At 44.3% G+C, this 21,172-nt stretch overlaps 15 non-coding genes across 15 annotated transcripts; all 15 read right to left on the bottom strand.

Moving 5' to 3' along the window:
- Positions 1–296: 296 nt before the first annotated feature.
- trnav-cac (transfer RNA valine (anticodon CAC)) lies at positions 297–369 on the bottom strand. Its single transcript has one exon. It is a non-coding gene; the product is annotated as a tRNA-Val (tRNA).
- A 123-nt stretch (positions 370–492) lies between these two features.
- trnav-aac (transfer RNA valine (anticodon AAC)) lies at positions 493–565 on the bottom strand. The gene has a single exon. It is a non-coding gene; the product is annotated as a tRNA-Val (tRNA).
- Positions 566–2,683: 2,118 nt separating this feature from the next.
- trnav-cac (transfer RNA valine (anticodon CAC)) lies at positions 2,684–2,756 on the bottom strand. The gene has a single exon. It is a non-coding gene; the product is annotated as a tRNA-Val (tRNA).
- Positions 2,757–2,880: 124 nt separating this feature from the next.
- Positions 2,881–2,953, bottom strand: trnav-aac (transfer RNA valine (anticodon AAC)). The gene has a single exon. It is a non-coding gene; the product is annotated as a tRNA-Val (tRNA).
- Positions 2,954–5,473: 2,520 nt separating this feature from the next.
- On the bottom strand, positions 5,474–5,546 carry trnav-cac (transfer RNA valine (anticodon CAC)). Its single transcript has one exon. It is a non-coding gene; the product is annotated as a tRNA-Val (tRNA).
- Positions 5,547–5,669: 123 nt separating this feature from the next.
- Positions 5,670–5,742, bottom strand: trnav-aac (transfer RNA valine (anticodon AAC)). The gene has a single exon. It is a non-coding gene; the product is annotated as a tRNA-Val (tRNA).
- Positions 5,743–6,615: 873 nt separating this feature from the next.
- trnav-cac (transfer RNA valine (anticodon CAC)) lies at positions 6,616–6,688 on the bottom strand. The gene has a single exon. It is a non-coding gene; the product is annotated as a tRNA-Val (tRNA).
- A 123-nt stretch (positions 6,689–6,811) lies between these two features.
- On the bottom strand, positions 6,812–6,884 carry trnav-aac (transfer RNA valine (anticodon AAC)). Its single transcript has one exon. It is a non-coding gene; the product is annotated as a tRNA-Val (tRNA).
- A 5,381-nt stretch (positions 6,885–12,265) lies between these two features.
- On the bottom strand, positions 12,266–12,338 carry trnav-aac (transfer RNA valine (anticodon AAC)). Its single transcript has one exon. It is a non-coding gene; the product is annotated as a tRNA-Val (tRNA).
- Positions 12,339–14,697: 2,359 nt separating this feature from the next.
- Positions 14,698–14,770, bottom strand: trnav-cac (transfer RNA valine (anticodon CAC)). Its single transcript has one exon. It is a non-coding gene; the product is annotated as a tRNA-Val (tRNA).
- Positions 14,771–14,893: 123 nt separating this feature from the next.
- trnav-aac (transfer RNA valine (anticodon AAC)) lies at positions 14,894–14,966 on the bottom strand. Its single transcript has one exon. It is a non-coding gene; the product is annotated as a tRNA-Val (tRNA).
- Positions 14,967–17,682: 2,716 nt separating this feature from the next.
- trnav-aac (transfer RNA valine (anticodon AAC)) lies at positions 17,683–17,755 on the bottom strand. The gene has a single exon. It is a non-coding gene; the product is annotated as a tRNA-Val (tRNA).
- Positions 17,756–18,628: 873 nt separating this feature from the next.
- trnav-cac (transfer RNA valine (anticodon CAC)) lies at positions 18,629–18,701 on the bottom strand. Its single transcript has one exon. It is a non-coding gene; the product is annotated as a tRNA-Val (tRNA).
- Positions 18,702–19,987: 1,286 nt separating this feature from the next.
- Positions 19,988–20,060, bottom strand: trnav-aac (transfer RNA valine (anticodon AAC)). Its single transcript has one exon. It is a non-coding gene; the product is annotated as a tRNA-Val (tRNA).
- An 895-nt stretch (positions 20,061–20,955) lies between these two features.
- trnav-cac (transfer RNA valine (anticodon CAC)) lies at positions 20,956–21,028 on the bottom strand. The gene has a single exon. It is a non-coding gene; the product is annotated as a tRNA-Val (tRNA).
- Between the last annotated feature and the right edge of the window lie 144 nt (positions 21,029–21,172).

Here is a 21,172-nt window from a genome sequence, read left to right as displayed (position 1 = left end):
TCATTATCAGGAAATCTCTACACCTGTGTAGAGAAGGGCCTTCGTGATGCAGAGCTGCTGCTCAACAGAGGGCCACTCAGACAAATCTCTTTTTGCGTGTTCCTCAGAAGAAAGCCACGCAGGCTTGGAATGTCACGGTTGTGGGATAGGTTAAGGTCAAACAATGACTGCTCTTTCATTTCTGCATCAACTATACCTTTAGTGACTGTACTCATGCCTCTTGGCCGCAAAGCCTTGGAAGCGTTGAGTTCCTCCTCAACAGAAACCCACCTAAACAATTGTGAAAAGAGATGCAGTGTTCCCGCCCAGTTTCGAACTGGGGACCTTTCGCGTGTGAGGCGAACGTGATAACCACTACACTACGGAAACCCACTACCTAAAGAAGTCTGAAATCGTTCTGTGCAGGCTCGGCAATATGCGCATAAACGTTAAACCTTCTGAAGCCAACTGTCGGCTCAAAGGTGTTTATACATTTCTTCAAAAGAGGACAGCTGTTTCTGCTCGGTTTTGAACCGAGGACCTTTCGCGTGTTAGGCGAATGTGATGACCACTACACTACAGAAACTCCACAGGCTAACGATAGTGCTTTTTTGGAAAATATTTATACTGTGATGTGCCCGAAAGCAAATAGACAATCTGCGTAAGTCCCACACACAAGAGGACAGAGTTCATTCGGCCTGGCAGTATATGCTGAGTTTCCTGAAACGCTACCCTTAACTTACCTCGGAATTAAACACTTGCAGCGTGATATCAAGCTGAAACCTGCCTTCCTGTGCTAGTCTCAAACTAACAAACCCAAAGTTTCAAGAGCACAGGAGAAACTCGAAAATGTCTCTTGGTGATTTTTGTTGGTCAAATTGTAGAGTTTCTCCATTCTTCTTGAAACTCACCACAGGGGTAGCACGTGTCCAGACTAGCATGGGAAAGCAAGTTTTAGCTTGATATCTCTTCAGAAAGCTGAGATGTGGACTTGCCACGTACAATCTACCCTATTGTAAAAAAACAGGCTGTTTGTGGTCAGTCGAATTCCGAGGGTTTAACACGTCTGGGTGCTTCGGGAGTAAGTGAGGAGCCACCTGAACAGGTTTATTGGCAGATTCGTTGACCATTGTGTTGAATTTCAAGAAGGTTAGCCATGTGTTAGAAACTGCTACGGCTTGCATCATTTTATCAGGAAGGATAACACTCCAGATGGATGTGTTTTAAAGTTCGTCAAGGGACACACAGACTGCTTGTGGTCACAGTCTTTGTATTACCAGTGGACAGAAGGGCAGTTAGTGGTCACATAGGCGGTGAGAGGGACAGATGGGCTGTTTGTGGTGACACAGGTGATTATTTGGCGCGCAGGGTCTAAGGACGGCCTGCCACGTACCCCCTTTTAGGCGCCCCTTGAGGCCCTGCCCTTACTTGATGGCCTAGGCGGAAAAAGACCCTTACACAAGAGGACAGATTTCATTCGGCGTGGCAGTCTACGCAGAGTTCCCTAAAATCTCTTCTTTGGTGTTTCTCAGAAGAAAGCCACGCAGGCTTGGAATGTCACAGTTGTGGTTAGGTTTAGGTCAAACAATATCTGCTCTTTCATTTCTGCATCAACTTTACCTTTAGTGACTGTATTCATGCCTCTTGGCCGCAAAGCCTTGGAAGCGTTGAGTTCCTCCTCAACAGAAACCCACCTGAACGATTTTGACCGTGATAACCTCTACACTATTGAAGCCTGCAGCCAAAGAGGTGTCAGATCTTTTCATCGCAAGCATCGTGGAGCGCGAATCAAATTACAGATTCCGTTGCGCTCTTCAGTCTGCAAATACCTTCTATTTTTAGCAGCAAACAAGCAATTCTCCAGTTATCTGCGGGACAATCTGCGTAAGTCCCACACACAAGAGGACAGAGTTCATTCGGCCTGGCAGTATATGCTGAGTTTCCTGAAACGCTACCCTTAACTTACCTCGGAATTAAACACTTGCAGCGTGATATCAAGCTGAAACCTGCCTTCCTGTGCTAGTCTCAAACTAACAAACCCAAAGTTTCAAGAGCACAGGAGAAACTCGAAAATGTCTCTTGGTGATTTTTGTTGGTCAAATTGTAGAGTTTCTCCATTCTTCTTGAAACTCACCACAGGGGTAGCACGTGTCCAGACTAGCATGGGAAAGCAAGTTTTAGCTTGATATCTCTTCAGAAAGCTGAGATGTGGACTTGCCACGTACAATCTACCCTATTGTAAAAAAAACAGGCTGTTTGTGCGTCAGTCGAATTCCGAGGGTTTAACACGTCTGGGTGCTTCGGGAGTAAGTGAGGAGCCACCTGAACAGGTTTATTGGCAGATTCGTTGACCATTGTGTTGATTTCAAGAAGGTTAGCCATTGTTTAGAAACTGCTATGGCTTGCATCATTTTATCAGGAAATCTCTAACCTGTGTAGAGAAGGGCCTTCGTGATGAGAGATGCTGCTCAACAGAGGGCCACTCAGACAAAATCTCTTTTTCGTGTTCCTCAGAAGAAAGCCACGCAGGCTTGGAATGTCACGGTTGTGGGATAGGTTAAGGTCAAACAATGACTGCTCTTTCATTTCTGCATCAACTATACCTTTAGTGACTGTACTCATGCCTCTTGGCCGCAAAAGCCTTGGAAGCGTTGAGTTCCTCCTCAACAGAAACCCACCTAAACAATTGTGAAAAGAGATGCAGTGTTCCCGCCCAGTTTCGAACTGGGGACCTTTCGCGTGTGAGGCGAACGTGATAACCACTACACTACGGAAACCCACTACCTAAAGAAGTCTGAAATCGTTCTGTGCAGGCTCGGCAATATATGCATAAACGTTAAACCTTCTGAAGCCAAACTGTCGGCTCAAAGGTGTTTATACATTTCTTCAAAAGAGGACAGCTGTTTCTGCTCGGTTTTGAACCGAGGACCTTTCGCGTGTTAGGCGAATGTGATGACCACTACACTACAGAAACTCCACAGGCTAACGATAGTGCTTTTTGGGAAAATATTTATACTGTGATGTGCCCGAAAGCAAATAGACCAATCTGCGTAAGTCCCACACACAAGAGGACAGAGTTCATTCGGCCTAGCAGTATATGCTGAGTTTCCTGAAACGCTACCCTTAACTTACCTCGGAATTAAACACTTGCAGCATGATATCAAGCTGAAACCTGCCTTCCTGTGCTAGTCTCAAACTAACAAACCCAAAGTTTCAAGAGCACAGGAGAAACTCGAAAATGTCTCTTGGTGATTTTTGTTGGTCAAATTGTAGAGTTTCTCCATTCTTCTTGAAACTCACCACAGGGGTAGCACGTGTCCAGACTAGCATGGGAAAGCAAGTTTTAGCTTGATATCTCTTCAGAAAGCTGAGATGTGGACTTGCCACGTACAATCTACCCTATTGTAAAAAACAGGCTGTTTGTGGTCAGTCGAATTCCGAGGGTTTAACACGTCTGGGTGCTTCGGGAGTAAGTGAGGAGCCACCTGAACAGGTTTATTGGCAGATTCGTTGACCATTGTGTTGAATTTCAAGAAGGTTAGCCATGTGTTAGAAACTGCTACGGCTTGCATCATTTTATCAGGAAATAACACTCCAGATGGATGTGTTTTAAAGTTCGTCAAGGGGACACACAGACTGCTTGTGGTCACAGTCTTTGTATTACCAGTGGACAGAAGGGCAGTTAGTGGTCACATAGGCGGTGAGATGGACAGATGGGCTGTTTGTGGTGACACAGGTGATTATTGGGACAGAGAGGGCCGGCGCGCAGGGGTCTAAGGACGGCCTGCCACGTACCCCCTTTTAGGCGCCCCTTGAGGCCCTGCCCTTACTTGATGGCCTAGGCGGAAAAAGACCCTTACACAAGAGGACAGATTTCATTCGGCGTGGCAGTCTACGCAGAGTTCCCTAAAATCTCTTCTTTGGTGTTTCTCAGAAGAAAGCCACGCAGGCTTGGAATGTCACAGTTGTGGGTTAGGTTTAGGTCAAACAATATCTGCTCTTTCATTTCTGCATCAACTTTACCTTTAGTGACTGTATTCATGCCTCTTGGCCGCAAAGCCTTGGAAGCGTTGAGTTCCTCCTCAACAGAAACCCACCTGAACGATTTTGACCGTGATAACCTCTACACTATTGAAGCCTGCAGCCAAAGAGGTGTCAGATCTTTTCATCGCAAGCATCGTGGAGCGCGAATCAAATTACAGATTCCGTTGCGCTCTTCAGTCTGCAAATACCTTCTATTTTTAGCAGCAAACCAAGCAATTCTCCAGTTATCTGCGGGACAATCTGCGTAAGTCCCACACACAAGAGGACAGAGTTCATTCGGCCTGGCAGTATATGCAGAGTTTCCTGAAACGCTACCCTTAACTTACCTCGTAATTAAACACTTGAAGTGTGATATCAAGCTGAAATCTGCCTTCCTGTGCTAGTCTCAAACTAACAAACCCAAAGTTTCAGGAGCACAGGAGAAACTCGAAAATGTCTCTTGGTGATTTTTGTTGGTCAAATTGTTGAGTTTCTCCAATCTTACTTGAAACTCACCACAGGGGTAGCACGTGTCCAGACTAGCATGGGAAAGCAAGTTTTAGCTTGATATCTCTTCAGAAAGCTGAGATGTGGACTTGCCACGTACAATCTACCCTATTGTAAAAAAACAGGCTGTTTGTGGTCAGTCGAATTCCGAGGGTTTAACACTTCTGGGTGCTTCGGGAGTAAGTGAGGAGCCACCTGAACAGGTTTATTGGCAGATTCGTTGACCATTGTGTTGAATTTCAAGAAGGTTAGCCATGTGTTAGAAACTGCTACGGCTTGCATCATTTTATCAGGAAATCTCTACACCTGTGTAGAGAAGGGCCTTCGTGATGCAGAGCTGCTGCTCAACAGAGGGCCACTCAGACAAATCTCTTTTTTCGTGTTCCTCAGAAGAAAGCCACGCAGGCTTGGAATGTCACAGTTGTGGGTTAGGTTACAGTCTGCAAATACCTTCTATATTTAGCAGCAAACCAAGCAATTCTCCAGTTATCTGCGGGAATCCTCTGTGGCCATTTCTTTTTTGCTTTTTTCCCTCTTTCATTTAATATATGTATATTTCTATGCTGTACGAAATATTGGATCTTTGAGTGCACCGGCCATCTGTTCATCGAAACTACCAGGTCAAAAGTACAGAGCACTGTCTGCGTGGCTATTACTGCTGCCTAGTGTGGCTTAATAATTATCTCTACACCTGTGTAGAGAAGGGCCTTCATGATGCAGAGCTGCTGCTCAACAGAGGGCCACTCAGACAAATCTCTTTTGTCGTGTTCCTCAGAAGAAAGCCAAGCAGGCTTGGAATGTCACGGTTGTGGGATAGGTTAAGGTCAAACAATGACTGCTCTTTCATTTCTGCATCAACTATACCTTTAGTGACTGTACTCATGCCTCTTGGCCGCAAAGCCTTGGAAGCGTTGAGTTCCTCCTCAATAGAAACCCACCTAAACAATTGTGAAAAGAGATGCAGTGTTCCCGCCCAGTTTCGAACTGGGGACCTTTCGCGTGTGAGGCGAACGTGATAACCACTACACTACGGAAACCCACCACCTAAAGAAGTCTGAAATCGTTCCGTGAAGGCTCGGCAATATGCGCATAAACGTTAAACCTTCTGAAGCCAACTGTCGGCTCAAAGGTGTTTATACATTTCTTCAAAAGAGGACAGCTGTTTCTGCTCGGTTTTGAACCGAGGACCTTTCGCGTGTTAGGCGAATGTGATGACCACTACACTACAGAAACTCCACAGGCTAACGATATACTGTGATGTGCCCGAAAGCAAATAGACAATCTGCGTAAGTCCCACACACAAGAGGACAGAGTTCATTCGGCCTGGCAGTATATGCTGAGTTTCCTGAAACGCTACCCTTAACTTACCTCGGAATTAAACACTTGCAGCGTGATATCAAGCTGAAACCTGCCTTCCTGTGCTAGTCTCAAACTAACAAACCCAAAGTTTCAAGAGCACAGGAGAAACTCGAAAATGTCTCTTGGTGATTTTTGTTGGTCAAATTGTAGAGTTTCTCCATTCTTCTTGAAACTCACCACAGGGGTAGCACGTGTCCAGACTAGCATGGGAAAGCAAGTTTTAGCTTGATATCTCTTCAGAAAGCTGAGATGTGGACTTGCCACGTACAATCTACCCTATTGTAAAAAAACAGGCTGTTTGTGGTCAGTCGAATTCCGAGGGTTTAACACGTCTGGGTGCTTCGGGAGTAAGTGAGGAGCCACCTGAACAGGTTTATTGGCAGATTCGTTGACCATTGTGTTGAATTTCAAGAAGGTTAGCCATGTGTTAGAAACTGCTACGGCTTGCATCATTTTATCAGGAAATCTCTACACCTGTGTAGAGAAGGGCCTTCGTGAGGCAGAGCTGCTGCTCAACAGAGGGCCACTCAGACAAATCTCTTTTTTCGTGTTCCTCAGAAGAAAGCCACGCAGGCTTGGAATGTCACGGTTGTGGGATAGGTTAAGGTCAAACAATGACTGCTCTTTCATTTCTGCATCAACTATACCTTTAGTGACTGTACTCATGCCTCTTGGCCGCAAAGCCTTGGAAGCGTTGAGTTCCTCCTCAACAGAAACCCACCTAAACAATTGTGAAAAGAGATGCAGTGTTCCCACCCAGTTTCGAACTGGGGACCTTTCGCGTGTGAGGCGAACGTGATAACCACTACACTACGGAAACCCACTACCTAAAGAAGTCTGAAATCGTTCTGTGCAGGCTCGGCAATATGCGCATAAACGTTAAACCTTCTGAAGCCAACTGTCGGCTCAAAGGTGTTTATACATTTCTTCAAAAGAGGACAGCTGTTTCTGCTCGGTTTTGAACCGAGGACCTTTCGCGTGTTAGGCGAATGTGATGACCGCTACACTACAGAAACTCCACAGGCTAACGATAGTGCTTTTTGGGAAAATATTTATACTGTGATGTGCCCGAAAGCAAATAGACAATCTGCGTAAGTCCCACACACAAGAGGACAGAGTTCATTCGGCCTGGCAGTATATGCTGAGTTTCCTGAAACGCTACCCTTAACTTACCTCGGAATTAAACACTTGCAGCGTGATATCAAGCTGAAACCTGCCTTCCTGTGCTAGTCTCAAACTAACAAACCCAAAGTTTCAAGAGCACAGGAGAAACTCGAAAATGTCTCTTGGTGATTTTTGTTGGTCAAATTGTAGAGTTTCTCCATTCTTCTTGAAACTCACCACAGGGGTAGCACGTGTCCAGACTAGCATGGGAAAGCAAGTTTTAGCTTGATATCTCTTCAGAAAGCTGAGATGTGGACTTGCCACGTACAATCTACCCTATTGTAAAAAACAGGCTGTTTGTGGTCAGTCGAATTCCGAGGGTTTAACACGTCTGGGTGCTTCGGGAGTAAGTGAGGAGCCACCTGAACAGGTTTATTGGCAGATTCGTTGACCATTGTGTTGAATTTCAAGAAGGTTAGCCATGTGTTAGAAACTGCTACGGCTTGCATCATTTTATCAGGAAATCTCTACACCTGTGTAGAGAAGGGCCTTCGTGATGCAGAGCTGCTGCTCAACAGAGGGCCACTCAGACAAATCTCTTTTTCGTGTTCCTCAGAAGAAAGCCACGCAGGCTTGGAATGTCACGGTTGTGGGATAGGTTAAGGTCAAACAATGACTGCTCTTTCATTTCTGCATCAACTATACCTTTAGTGACTGTACTCATGCCTCTTGGCCGCAAAGCCTTGGAAGCGTTGAGTTCCTCCTCAACAGAAACCCACCTAAACAATTGTGAAAAGAGATGCAGTGTTCCCTCCCAGTTTCGAACTGGGGACCTTTCGCGTGTGAGGCGAACGTGATAACCACTACACTACGGAAACCCACTACCTAAATCAATCAATCAATCACCTTTATTTATATAGTGCTTTAAACAAAATACATTGCGCCAAAGCACTGAACAACATTCATTTGGAAAACAGTGTCTCAATAATGCAAAATGATAGTTAAAGGCAGTTCATCATTGAATTCATTGATGTCATCTCTGTTCAGTTGAAATAGTGTCTGTTTTAATTTGCAATCAAGTCAACGATATCGCTGTAGATGAAGTGACCCCAACTAAGCAAGCCAGAGGCGACAGCGGCAAGGAACCGAAACTCCATCTGTGACAGAATGGAGAAAAAAACCTTGGGAGAAACCAGGCTCAGTTGGGGGGCCAGTTCTCCTCTGACCAGACGAAACCAGTAGTTCAATTCCAGGCTGCAGCAAAGTCAGATTGTGCAGAAGAATCATCTGTTTCCTGTGGTCTTGTCCTGGTGCTCCTCTGAGACAAGGTCTTTACAGGGGATCTGTATCTGGGGCTCTAGTTGTCCTGGTCTCCGCTGTCTTTCAGGGCAGTTAGAGGTCCTTTCTAGGTGCTGATCCACCATCTGGTCTGGATACGTACTGGATCCGGGTGACTGCAGTGACCCTCTGATCTTGACACAGACTGGATCTGGTGGCTACGGTGACCTCGGAACAAGAGAGAAACAGACAAATATTAGCGTAGATGCCATTCTTCTAATGATGTAGAAAGTACGGTGTTATGTGAAGTGTTCCGGTTCCAGTTTACCTAATTAATGCAGCCTAAAAATCCTTTAACGGATTTGGATATTAAAAGCATATTAGTATGTTATGTGTATGCCAGGTTAAAGAGATGGGTCTTTAATCTAGATTTAAACTGCAAGAGTGTGTCTGCCTCCCGAACAATGTTAGGTAGGTTATTCCAGAGTTTAGGCGCCAAATAGGAAAAGGATCTGCCGCCCGCAGTTGATTTTGATATTCTAGGTATTATCAAATTGCCTGAGTTTTGAGAACGTAGCGGACGTAGAGGAGTATAATGTAAAAGGAGCTCATTCAAATACTGAGGTGCTAAACCATTCAGGGCTTTATAAGTAATAAGCAATATTTTAAAATCTATACGATGTTTGATAGGGAGCCAGTGCAGTGTTGACAGGACCGGGCTAATATGGTCATACTTCCTGGTTCTAGTAAGAACTCTTGCTGCTGCATTTTGGACTAGCTGTAGTTTGTTTACCAAGCGTGCAGAACAACCACCCAATAAAGCATTACAGTAGTCTAACCTTGAAGTCATAAATGCATGGATTAACATTTCTGCATTTGACATTGAGAGCATAGGCCGTAATTTAGATATATTTTTGAGATTGAAAAATGCAGTTTTACAAATGCTAGAAACGTGGCTTTCTAAGGAAAGATTGCGATCAAGTAGCACACCTAGGTTCCTAACTGATGACGAAGAATTGACAGAGCAATCATCAAGTCTTAGACAGTGTTCTAGGTTATTACAAGTAGAGTTTTTAGGCCCTATGATTAACACCTCTGTTTTTTCTGAATTTAGCAGTAAGAAATTACTCGTCATCCAATTTTTTATATCGACTATGCATTCCATTAGTTTTTCAAATTGGTGTGTTTCACCGGGCTGCGAGGAAATATAGAGCTGCGTATCATCAGCATAACAGTGAAAGCTAACACCATGTTTCCTGATGATATCTCCCAAGGGTAGCATATAAAGCGTGAAGAGTAGCGGCCCTAGAACTGAGCCTTGAGGTACTCCATACTGCACTTGTGATCGATATGATACATCTTCATTCACTGCTACGAACTGATGGCGGTCATATAAGTACGATTTAAACCATGCTAATGCACTTCCACTGATGCCAACAAAGTGTTCAAGTCTATGCAAAAGAATGCTGTGGTCAATTGTGTCAAACGCAGCACTAAGATCCAATAAAACTAATAGAGAGATACACCCACGATCAGATGATAAGAGCAGATCATTTGTAACTCTAAGGAGAGCAGTTTCAGTACTATGATACGGTCTAAATCCTGACTGGAAATCCTCACATATACCATTTTTCTCTAAGAAGGAATATAATTGTGAGGATACCACCTTTTCTAGTATCTTGGACAGAAAAGGGAGATTCGAGATTGGTCTATAATTAACTAGTTCTCTGGGGTCAAGTTGTTGCTTTTTTATGAGAGGCTTAATAACAGCCAGTTTGAAGGTTTTGGGGACATGTCCTAATAACAATGAGGAATTAATAATAGTCAGAAGAGGACCTATGACTTCTGGAAGCACCTCTTTTAAGAGCTTAGATGGTATAGGGTCTAACATACATGTTGTAAGTTTAGATGATTTAACAAGTTTATACAATTCTTCCTCTCCTATAGTAGAGAATGAGTGGAACTGTTCCTCAGGGGGTCTATAGTGCACTGTCTGATGCGAAACTGTAGCTGACGGCTGAATGGTTGCAATTTTATCTCTAATAGTATCGATTTTAGAAGTAAAGTAGTTCATAAAGTCATTACTGCTGTGGTGTTGGGAAATGTCAACACTTGTTGAGGCTTTATTTTTCGTTAATTTAGCCACTGTATTGAATAAATACCTAGGGTTATGTTTGTTTTCTTCTAAAAGAGAAGAAAAGTAATCAGATCTAGCAGTTTTTAATGCTTTTCGGTAGGATATGCTACTTTCCCGCCAAGCAATACGAAATACCTCTAGTTTTGTTTTCCTCCAGCTGCGCTCCATTTTTCGGGCTGCTCTCTTTAGGGTGCGAGTATGCTCATTATACCATGGTGTCAAACTGTTTTCCTTAACCTTTCTTAAGCGTAAAGGAGCAACTGTATTTAAAGTGCTAGAAAAGAGAGAGTCCATAGTTTCTGTTACATCATCAAGTTGTTCTGAGGTTTTGGATATGCTAAGGAATTCGGATACATCAGGAAGATAACTTAAAAAGCTGTCTTTTGTGGTAGAAGTGATGGTTCTTCGATACTTGTAACAAGAAGTAGAATTTACAATTTTGGCTATATGAAGTTTACACAGAACTAAATAATGATCTGAGATATCATCACTTGGCTGAATAATTTCAACACTATCAACATCAATTCCATGTGACAGTATTAAATCTAGAGTATGATTTCGACAATGAGTAGGTCCTGAAACGTGTTGTCTAACACCAATAGAGTTCAGAATGTCTATAAATGCTGATCCCAATGCATCTTTTTCATTATCGACATGGATATTAAAATCACCAACTATTAAGACTTTATCTGCAGCCAGAACTAACTCAGATGTAAAATCACCAAACTCTTTAATAAAGTCTGTATGGTGCCCTGGTGGCCTGTATACAGTAGCCAGTACAAACATAACAGGGGATTTATCATTAACATTGGTTTCTTTGGATAATGTTATATGAAGCACCATTACTTCAAACGAGTTATACTTGAAGCCTGCCCTCTGAGAAATCCTGAAAACGTTATTATAAATTGAAGCAACACCTCCCCCTTTGCCTTTTAGACGCGGCTCGTGTTTATAACAATAATCTTGGGGGGTGGACTCATTTAAAATAATGTAATCATCAGGTTTTAGCCAGGTTTCTGTCAAGCAGAGCACATCTATATTATGATCAGTTATCATATTATTTACAAAAAGTGTTTTCGTAGAAATGGATCTGATATTCAATAAGCCAATCTTTATCATTTGTTTATCCATATTGCATTTGTTTTTTATTTGTTGAACCTCAATTAAATTGTTAACCTTAACTTGGTTTGGACGTTTTTTGTATTTTCTAGTTCGTGGAACAGACACAGTCTCTATAGTGTGATATCTAGGTGAAAGAGTCTCTATGTGCTGAGAATTAGCTGACCTCTGTGACGGGAGGCAGCTAGCAGACGATCGGTTTAGCCAGTCTGTCTGCTTCCTGACCTGGGCCCCAGTTAGTCAAGTATAAACACTAAGACTATTTGCCATATTTCTAGACAGAAGAGTGGCGCCACCCCAGGAGGGATGAAGACCATCTCTTTTATACAGGTCAGGTCTGCCCCAAAAGCTCGTCCAATTGTCTATATAACCTATGTTATTCTGTGGGCACCACTTAGACATCCAGCCATTGAGTGATGACAATCTGCTATGCATCTCATCACCACGGTAAGCAGGGAGGGGACCAGAGCATATTACAGTGTCTGACATCGTGCTTGCAAGTTCACACACCTCTTTAAAGTTATTTTTAGTGATCTCCGACTGGCGAAGTCGAACATCATTAGCGCCGGCATGAATAACAATCTTACTGTATTTACGTTTAGCATTAGCCAGCACTTTTAAATTTGCCAAGATGTCAGGCGCTCTAAAGAAGTCTGAAATCGTTCTGTGCAGGCTCGGCAATATGCGCATAAACGTTAAACCTTCTGAAGCCAACTGTCGGCTCAAAGGTGTTTATACATTTCTTCAAAAGAGGACAGCTGTTTCTGCTCGGTTTTGAACCGAGGACCTTTCGCGTGTTAGGCGAATGTGATGACCACTACACTACAGAAACTCCACAGGCTAACGATAGTGCTTTTTGGGAAAATATTTATACTGTGATGTGCCCGAAAGCAAATAGACAATCTGCGTAAGTCCCACACACAAGAGGACAGAGTTCATTCGGCCTGGCAGTATATGCTGAGTTTCCTGAAATGCTACCCTTAACTTACCTCGGAATTAAACACTTGCAGCGTGATATCAAGCTGAAACCTGCCTTCCTGTGCTAGTCTCAAACTAACAAACCCAAAGTTTCAAGAGCACAGGAGAAACTCGAAAATGTCTCTTGGTGATTTTTGTTGGTCAAATTGTAGAGTTTCTCCATTCTTCTTGAAACTCACCACAGGGGTAGCACGTGTCCAGACTAGCATGGGAAAGCAAGTTTTAGCTTGATATCTCTTCAGAAAGCTGAGATGTGGACTTGCCACGTACAATCTACCCTATTGTAAAAAAACAGGCTGTTTGTGGTCAGTCGAATTCCGAGGGTTTAACACGTCTGGGTGCTTCGGGAGTAAGTGAGGAGCCACCTGAACAGGTTTATTGGCAGATTCGTTGACCATTGTGTTGAATTTCAAGAAGGTTAGCCATGTGTTAGAAACTGCTACGGCTTGCATCATTTTATCAGGAAATAACACTCCAGATGGATGTGTTTTAAAGTTCGTCAAGGGGACACACAGACTGCTTGTGGTCACAGTCTTTGTATTACCAGTGGACAGAAGGGCAGTTAGTGGTCACATAGGCGGTGAGAGGGACAGATGGGCTGTTTGTGGTGACACAGGTGATTATTTGGCGCGCAGGGGTCTAAGGACGGCCTGCCACGTACCCCCTTTTAGGCGCCCCTTGAGGCCCTGCCCTTACTTGATGGCCTAGGCGGAAAAAGACCCTTACACAAGAGGACAGATTTCATTCGGCGTGGCAGTCTACGCAGAGTTCCCTAAAATCTCTTCTTTGGTGTTTCTCAGAAGAAAGCCACGCAGGCTTGGAATGTCACAGTTGTGGGTTAGGTTTAGGTCAAACAATATCTGCTCTTTCATTTCTGCATCAACTTTACCTTTAGTGACTGTATTCATGCCTCTTGGCCGCAAAGCCTTGGAAGCGTTGAGTTCCTCCTCAACAGAAACCCACCTGAACGATTTTGACCGTGATAACCTCTACACTATTGAAGCCTGCAGCCAAAGAGGTGTCAGATCTTTTCATCGCAAGCATGGTGGAGCGCGAATCAAATTACAGATTCCGTTGCGCTCTTCAGTCTGCAAATACCTTCTATTTTTAGCAGCAAACCAAGCAATTCTCCAGTTATCTGAGGGACAATCTGCGTAAGTCCCACACACAAGAGGACAGAGTTCATTCGGCCTGGCAGTATATGCTGAGTTTCCTGAAACGCTACCCTTAACTTACCTCGGAATTAAACACTTGCAGCGTGATATCAAGCTGAAACCTGCCTTCCTGTGCTAGTCTCAAACTAACAAACCCAAAGTTTCAAGAGCACAGGAGAAACTCGAAAATGTCTCTTGGTGATTTTTGTTGGTCAAATTGTAGAGTTTCTCCATTCTTCTTGAAACTCACCACAGGGGTAGCACGTGTCCAGACTAGCATGGGAAAGCAAGTTTTAGCTTGATATCTCTTCAGAAAGCTGAGATGTGGACTTGCCACGTACAATCTACCCTATTGTAAAAAAAACAGGCTGTTTGTGGTCAGTCGAATTCCGAGGGTTTAACACGTCTGGGTGCTTCGGGAGTAAGTGAGGAGCCACCTGAACAGGTTTATTGGCAGATTCGTTTACATTTACATTTACATTTATTCATTTTGCTGACGCTTTTATCCAAAGCGACTTACAATTGCTATATATGTCAGAGGTCGCACACCTCTGGAGCAACTAGGGGTTAAGTGTCTTGCTCAGGGACACATTGGTGCCTCACAGTGGATTAGAACACGGGTCTCTCACACCAAGGGCATGCGTCTTATCCACTGCGCAAACCCCACCCCACATTGTGTTGAATTTCAATGGCCACATCGTTGACCATTGTGTTGAATTTCAAGAAGGTTAGCCATGTGTTAGAAACTGCTATGGCTTGCATCATTTTATCAGGAAATCTCTACACCTGTGTAGAGAAGGGCCTTCGTGATGAAGAGATGCTGCTCAACAGAGGGCCACTCAGACAAATCTCTTTTTTCGTGTTCCTCAGAAGAAAGCCACGCAGGCTTGGAATGTCACGGTTGTGGGATAGGTTAAGGTCAAACAATGACTGCTCTTTCATTTCTGCATCAACTATACCTTTAGTGACTGTACTCATGCCTCTTGGCCGCAAAGCCTTGGAAGCGTTGAGTTCCTCCTCAACAGAAACCCACCTAAACAATTGTGAAAAGAGATGCAGTGTTCCCGCCCAGTTTCGAACTGGGGACCTTTCGCGTGTGAGGCGAACGTGATAACCACTACACTACGGAAACCCACTACCTAAAGAAGTCTGAAATCGTTCTGTGCAGGCTCGGCAATATGCGCATAAACGTTAAACCTTCTGAAGCCAACTGTCGGCTCAAAGGTGTTTATACATTTCTTCAAAAGAGGACAGCTGTTTCTGCTCGGTTTTGAACCGAGGACCTTTCGCGTGTTAGGCGAATGTGATGACCACTACACTACAGAAACTCCACAGGCTAACGATAGTGCTTTTTGGGAAAATATTTATACTGTGATGTGCCCGAAAGCAAATAGACAATCTGCGTAAGTCCCACACACAAGAGGACAGAGTTCATTCGGCCTAGCAGTATATGCTGAGTTTCCTGAAACGCTACCCTTAACTTACCTCGGAATTAAACACTTGCAGCATGATATCAAGCTGAAACCTGCCTTCCTGTGCTAGTCTCAAACTAACAAACCCAAAGTTTCAAGAGCACAGGAGAAACTCGAAAATGTCTCTTGGTGATTTTTGTTGGTCAAATTGTAGAGTTTCTCCATTCTTCTTGAAACTCACCACAGGGGTAGCACGTGTCCAGACTAGCATGGGAAAGCAAGTTTTAGCTTGATATCTCTTCAGAAAGCTGAGATGTGGACTTGCCACGTACAATCTACCCTATTGTAAAAAAACAGGCTGTTTGTGGTCAGTCGAATTCCGAGGGTTTAACACGTCTGGGTGCTTCGGGAGTAAGTGAGGAGCCACCTGAACAGGTTTATTGGCAGATTCGTTGACCATTGTGTTGAATTTCAAGAAGGTTAGCCATGTGTTAGAAACTGCTACGGCTTGCATCATTTTATCAGGAAATAACACTCCAGATGGATGTGTTTTAAAGTTCGTCAAGGGGACACACAGACTGCTTGTGGTCACAGTCTTTGTATTACCAGTGGACAGAAGGGCAGTTAGTGGTCACATAGGCGGTGAGATGGACAGATGGGCTGTTTGTGGTGACACAGGTGATTATTGGGACAGAGAGGGCCGGCGCGCAGGGGTCTAAGGACGGCCTGCCACGTACCCCCTTTTAGGCGCCCCTTGAGGCCCTGCCCTTACTTGATGGCCTAGGCGGAAAAAGACCCTTACACAAGAGGACAGATTTCATTCGGCGTGGCAGTCTACGCAGAGTTCCCTAAAATCTCTTCTTTGGTGTTTCTCAGAAGAAAGCCACGCAGGCTTGGAATGTCACAGTTGTGGGTTAGGTTTAGGTCAAACAATATCTGCTCTTTCATTTCTGCATCAACTTTACCTTTAGTGACTGTATTCATGCCTCTTGGCCGCAAAGCCTTGGAAGCGTTGAGATCCTCCTCAACAGAAACCCACCTGAACGATTTTGACCGTGTTAACCTCTACACTATTGAAGCCTGCAGCCAAAGAGGTGTCAGATCTTTTCATCGCAAGCATCGTGGAGCGCGAATCAAATTACAGATTCCGTTGCGCTCTTCAGTCTGCAAATACCTTCTATTTTTAGCAGCAAACCAAGCAATTCTCCAGTTATCTGCGGGACAATCTGCGTAAGTCCCACACACAAGAGGACAGAGTTCATTCGGCCTGGCAGTATATGCAGAGTTTCCTGAAACGCTACCCTTAACTTACCTCGTAATTAAACACTTGAAGTGTGATATCAAGCTGAAATCTGCCTTCCTGTGCTAGTCTCAAACTAACAAACCCAAAGTTTCAGGAGCACAGGAGAAACTCGAAAATGTCTCTTGGTGATTTTTGTTGGTCAAATTGTTGAGTTTCTCCAATCTTACTTGAAACTCACCACAGGGGTAGCACGTGTCCAGACTAGCATGGGAAAGCAAGTTTTAGCTTGATATCTCTTCAGAAAGCTGAGATGTGGACTTGCCACGTACAATCTACCCTATTGTAAAAAAACAGGCTGTTTGTGGTCAGTCGAATTCCGAGGGTTTAACACTTCTGGGTGCTTCGGGAGTAAGTGAGGAGCCACCTGAACAGGTTTATTGGCAGATTCGTTGACCATTGTGTTGAATTTCAAGAAGGTTAGCCATGTGTTAGAAACTGCTACGGCTTGCATCATTTTATCAGGAAATCTCTACACCTGTGTAGAGAAGGGCCTTCGTGATGCAGAGCTGCTGCTCAACAGAGGGCCACTCAGACAAATCTCTTTTTTCGTGTTCCTCAGAAGAAAGCCACGCAGGCTTGGAATGTCACAGTTGTGGGTTAGGTTACAGTCTGCAAATACCTTCTATATTTAGCAGCAAACCAAGCAATTCTCCAGTTATCTGCGGGAATCCTCTGTGGCCATTTCTTTTTTGCTTTTTTCCCTCTTTCATTTAATATATGTATATTTCTATGCTGTACGAAATATTGGATCTTTGAGTGCACCGGCCATCTGTTCATCGAAACTACCAGGTCAAAAGTACAGAGCACTGTCTGCGTGGCTATTACTGCTGCCTAGTGTGGCTTAATAATTATCTCTACACCTGTGTAGAGAAGGGCCTTCATGATGCAGAGCTGCTGCTCAACAGAGGGCCACTCAGACAAATCTCTTTTGTCGTGTTCCTCAGAAGAAAGCCAAGCAGGCTTGGAATGTCACGGTTGTGGGATAGGTTAAGGTCAAACAATGACTGCTCTTTCATTTCTGCATCAACTATACCTTTAGTGACTGTACTCATGCCTCTTGGCCGCAAAGCCTTGGAAGCGTTGAGTTCCTCCTCAACAGAAACCCACCTAAACAATTGTGAAAAGAGATGCAGTGTTCCTGCCCAGTTTCGAACTGGGGACCTTTCGCGTGTGAGGCGAACGTGATAACCACTACACTACGGAAACCCACCACCTAAAGAAGTCTGAAATCGTTCTGTGAAGGCTCGGCAATATGCGCATAAACGTTAAACCTTCTGAAGCCAACTGTCGGCTCAAAGGTGTTTATACATTTCTTCAAAAGAGGACAGCTGTTTCTGCTCGGTTTTGAACCGAGGACCTTTCGCGTGTTAGGCGAATGTGATGACCACTACACTACAGAAACTCCACAGGCTAACGATATACTGTGATGTGCCCGAAAGCAAATAGACAATCTGCGTAAGTCCCACACACAAGAGGACAGAGTTCATTCGGCCTGGCAGTATATGCTGAGTTTCCTGAAACGCTACCCTTAACTTACCTCGGAATTAAACACTTGCAGCGTGATATCAAGCTGAAACATGCCTTCCTGTGCTAGTCTCAAACTAACAAACCCAAAGTTTCAAGAGCACAGGAGAAACTCGAAAATGTCTCTTGGTGATTTTTGTTGGTCAAATTGTAGAGTTTCTCCATTCTTCTTGAAACTCACCACAGGGGTAGCACGTGTCCAGACTAGCATGGGAAAGCAAGTTTTAGCTTGATATCTCTTCAGAAAGCTGAGATGTGGACTTGCCACGTACAATCTACCCTATTGTAAAAAAACAGGCTGTTTGTGGTCAGTCGAATTCCGAGGGTTTAACACGTCTGGGTGCTTCGGGAGTAAGTGAGGAGCCACCTGAACAGGTTTATTGGCAGATTCGTTGACCATTGTGTTGAATTTCAAGAAGGTTAGCCATGTGTTAGAAACTGCTACGGCTTGCATCATTTTATCAGGAAATCTCTACACCTGTGTAGAGAAGGGCCTTCGTGATGCAGAGCTGCTGCTCAACAGAGGGCCACTCAGACAAATCTCTTTTTTCGTGTTCCTCAGAAGAAAGCCACGCAGGCTTGGAATGTCACGGTTGTGGGATAGGTTAAGGTCAAACAATGACTGCTCTTTCATTTCTGCATCAACTATACCTTTAGTGACTGTACTCATGCCTCTTGGCCGCAAAGCCTTGGAAGCGTTGAGTTCCTCCTCAACAGAAACCCACCTAAACAATTGTGAAAAGAGATGCAGTGTTCCCGCCCAGTTTCGAACTGGGGACCTTTCGCGTGTGAGGCGAACGTGATAACCACTACACTACGGAAACCCACTACCTAAAGAAGTCTGAAATCGTTCTGTGCAGGCTCGGCAATATGCGCATAAACGTTAAACCTTCTGAAGCCAACTGTCGGCTCAAAGGTGTTTATACATTTCTTCAAAAGAGGACAGCTGTTTCTGCTTGGTTTTGAACCGAGGACCTTTCGCGTGTTAGGCGAATGTGATGACCGCTACACTACAGAAACTCCACAGGCTAACGATAGTGCTTTTTGGGAAAATATTTATACTGTGATGTGCCCGAAAGCAAATAGACAATCTGCGTAAGTCCCACACACAAGAGGACAGAGTTCATTCGGCCTGGCAGTATATGCTGAGTTTCCTGAAACGCTACCCTTAACTTACCTCGGAATTAAACACTTGCAGCGTGATATCAAGCTGAAACCTGCCTTCCTGTGCTAGTCTCAAACTAACAAACCCAAAATTTCAAGAGCACAGGAGAAACTCGAAAATGTCTCTTGGTGATTTTTGTTGGTCAAATTGTAGAGTTTCTCCATTCTTCTTGAAACTCACCACAGGGGTAGCACGTGTCCAGACTAGCATGGGAAAGCAAGTTTTAGCTTGATATCTCTTCAGAAAGCTGAGATGTGGACTTGCCACGTACAATCTACCCTATTGTAAAAAAACAGGCTGTTTGTGGTCAGTCGAATTCCGAGGGTTTAACACGTCTGGGTGCTTCGGGAGTAAGTGAGGAGCCACCTGAACAGGTTTATTGGCAGATTCGTTGACCATTGTGTTGAATTTCAAGAAGGTTAGCCATGTGTTAGAAACTGCTACGGCTTGCATCATTTTATCAGGAAATCTCTACACCTGTGTAGAGAAGGGCCTTCGTGATGCAGAGCTGCTGCTCAACAGAGGGCCACTCAGACAAATCTCTTTTTCGTGTTCCTCAGAAGAAAGCCACGCAGGCTTGGAATGTCACGGTTGTGGGATAGGTTAAGGTCAAACAATGACTGCTCTTTCATTTCTGCATCAACTATACCTTTAGTGACTGTACTCATGCCTCTTGGCCGCAAAGCCTTGGAAGCGTTGAGTTCCTCCTCAACAGAAACCCACCTAAACAATTGTGAAAAGAGATGCAGTGTTCCCTCCCAGTTTCGAACTGGGGACCTTTCGCGTGTGAGGCGAACGCGATAACCACTACACTACGGAAACCCACTACCTAAAGAAGTCTGAAATCGTTCTGTGCAGGCTCGGCAATATGCGCATAAACGTTAAACCTTCTGAAGCCAACTGTCGGCTCAAAGGTGTTTATACATTTCTTCAAAAGAGGACAGCTGTTTCTGCTCGGTTTTGAACCGAGGACCTTTCGCGTGTTAGGCGAATGTGATGACCACTACACTACAGAAACTCCACAGGCTAACGATAGTGCTTTTTGGGAAAATATTTATACTGTGATGTGCCCGAAAGCAAATAGACAATCTGCGTAAGTCCCACACACAAGAGGACAGAGTTCATTCGGCCTGGCAGTATATGCTGAGTTTCCTGAAATGCTACCCTTAACTTACCTCGGAATTAAACACTTGCAGCGTGATATCAAGCTGAAACCTGCCTTCCTGTGCTAGTCTCAAACTAACAAACCCAAAGTTTCAAGAGCACAGGAGAAACTCGAAAATGTCTCTTGGTGATTTTTGTTGGTCAAATTGTAGAGTTTCTCCATTCTTCTTGAAACTCACCACAGGGGTAGCACGTGTCCAGACTAGCATGGGAAAGCAAGTTTTAGCTTGATATCTCTTCAGAAAGCTGAGATGTGGACTTGCCACGTACAATCTACCCTATTGTAAAAAAACAGGCTGTTTGTGGTCAGTCGAATTCCGAGGGTTTAACACGTCTGGGTGCTTCGGGAGTAAGTGAGGAGCCACCTGAACAGGTTTATTGGCAGATTCGTTGACCATTGTGTTGAATTTCAAGAAGGTTAGCCATGTGTTAGAAACTGCTACGGCTTGCATCATTTTATCAGGAAATCTCTACACCTGTGTAGAGAAGGGCCTTCGTGATGCAGAGCTGCTGCTCAACAGAGGGCCACTCAGACAAATCTCTTTTTTCGTGTTCCTCAGAAGAAAGCCACGCAGGCTTGGAATGTCACGGTTGTGGGATAGGTTAAGGTCAAACAATGACTGCTCTTTCATTTCTGCATCAACTATACCTTTAGTGACTGTACTCATGCCTCTTGGCCGCAAAGCCTTGGAAGCGTTGAGTTCCTCCTCAACAGAAACCCACCTAAACAATTGTGAAAAGAGATGCAGTGTTCCCGCCCAGTTTCGAACTGGGGACCTTTCGCGTGTGAGGCGAACGTGATAACCACTACACTACGGAAACCCACTACCTAAAGAAGTCTGAAATCGTTCTGTGCAGGCTCGGCAATATGCGTATAAACGTTAAACCTTCTGAAGCCAACTGTCGGCTCAAAGGTGTTTATACATTTCTTCAAAAGAGGACAGCTGTTTCTGCTCGGTTTTGAAC

The sequence above is a fragment of the Carassius auratus genome, unplaced genomic scaffold (genome assembly GCF_003368295.1).
Source record: "Carassius auratus strain Wakin unplaced genomic scaffold, ASM336829v1 scaf_tig00008541, whole genome shotgun sequence".
NCBI lineage: Eukaryota > Metazoa > Chordata > Actinopteri > Cypriniformes > Cyprinidae > Carassius > Carassius auratus.
This window is presented reverse-complemented; position numbering and strand designations above follow the sequence as displayed.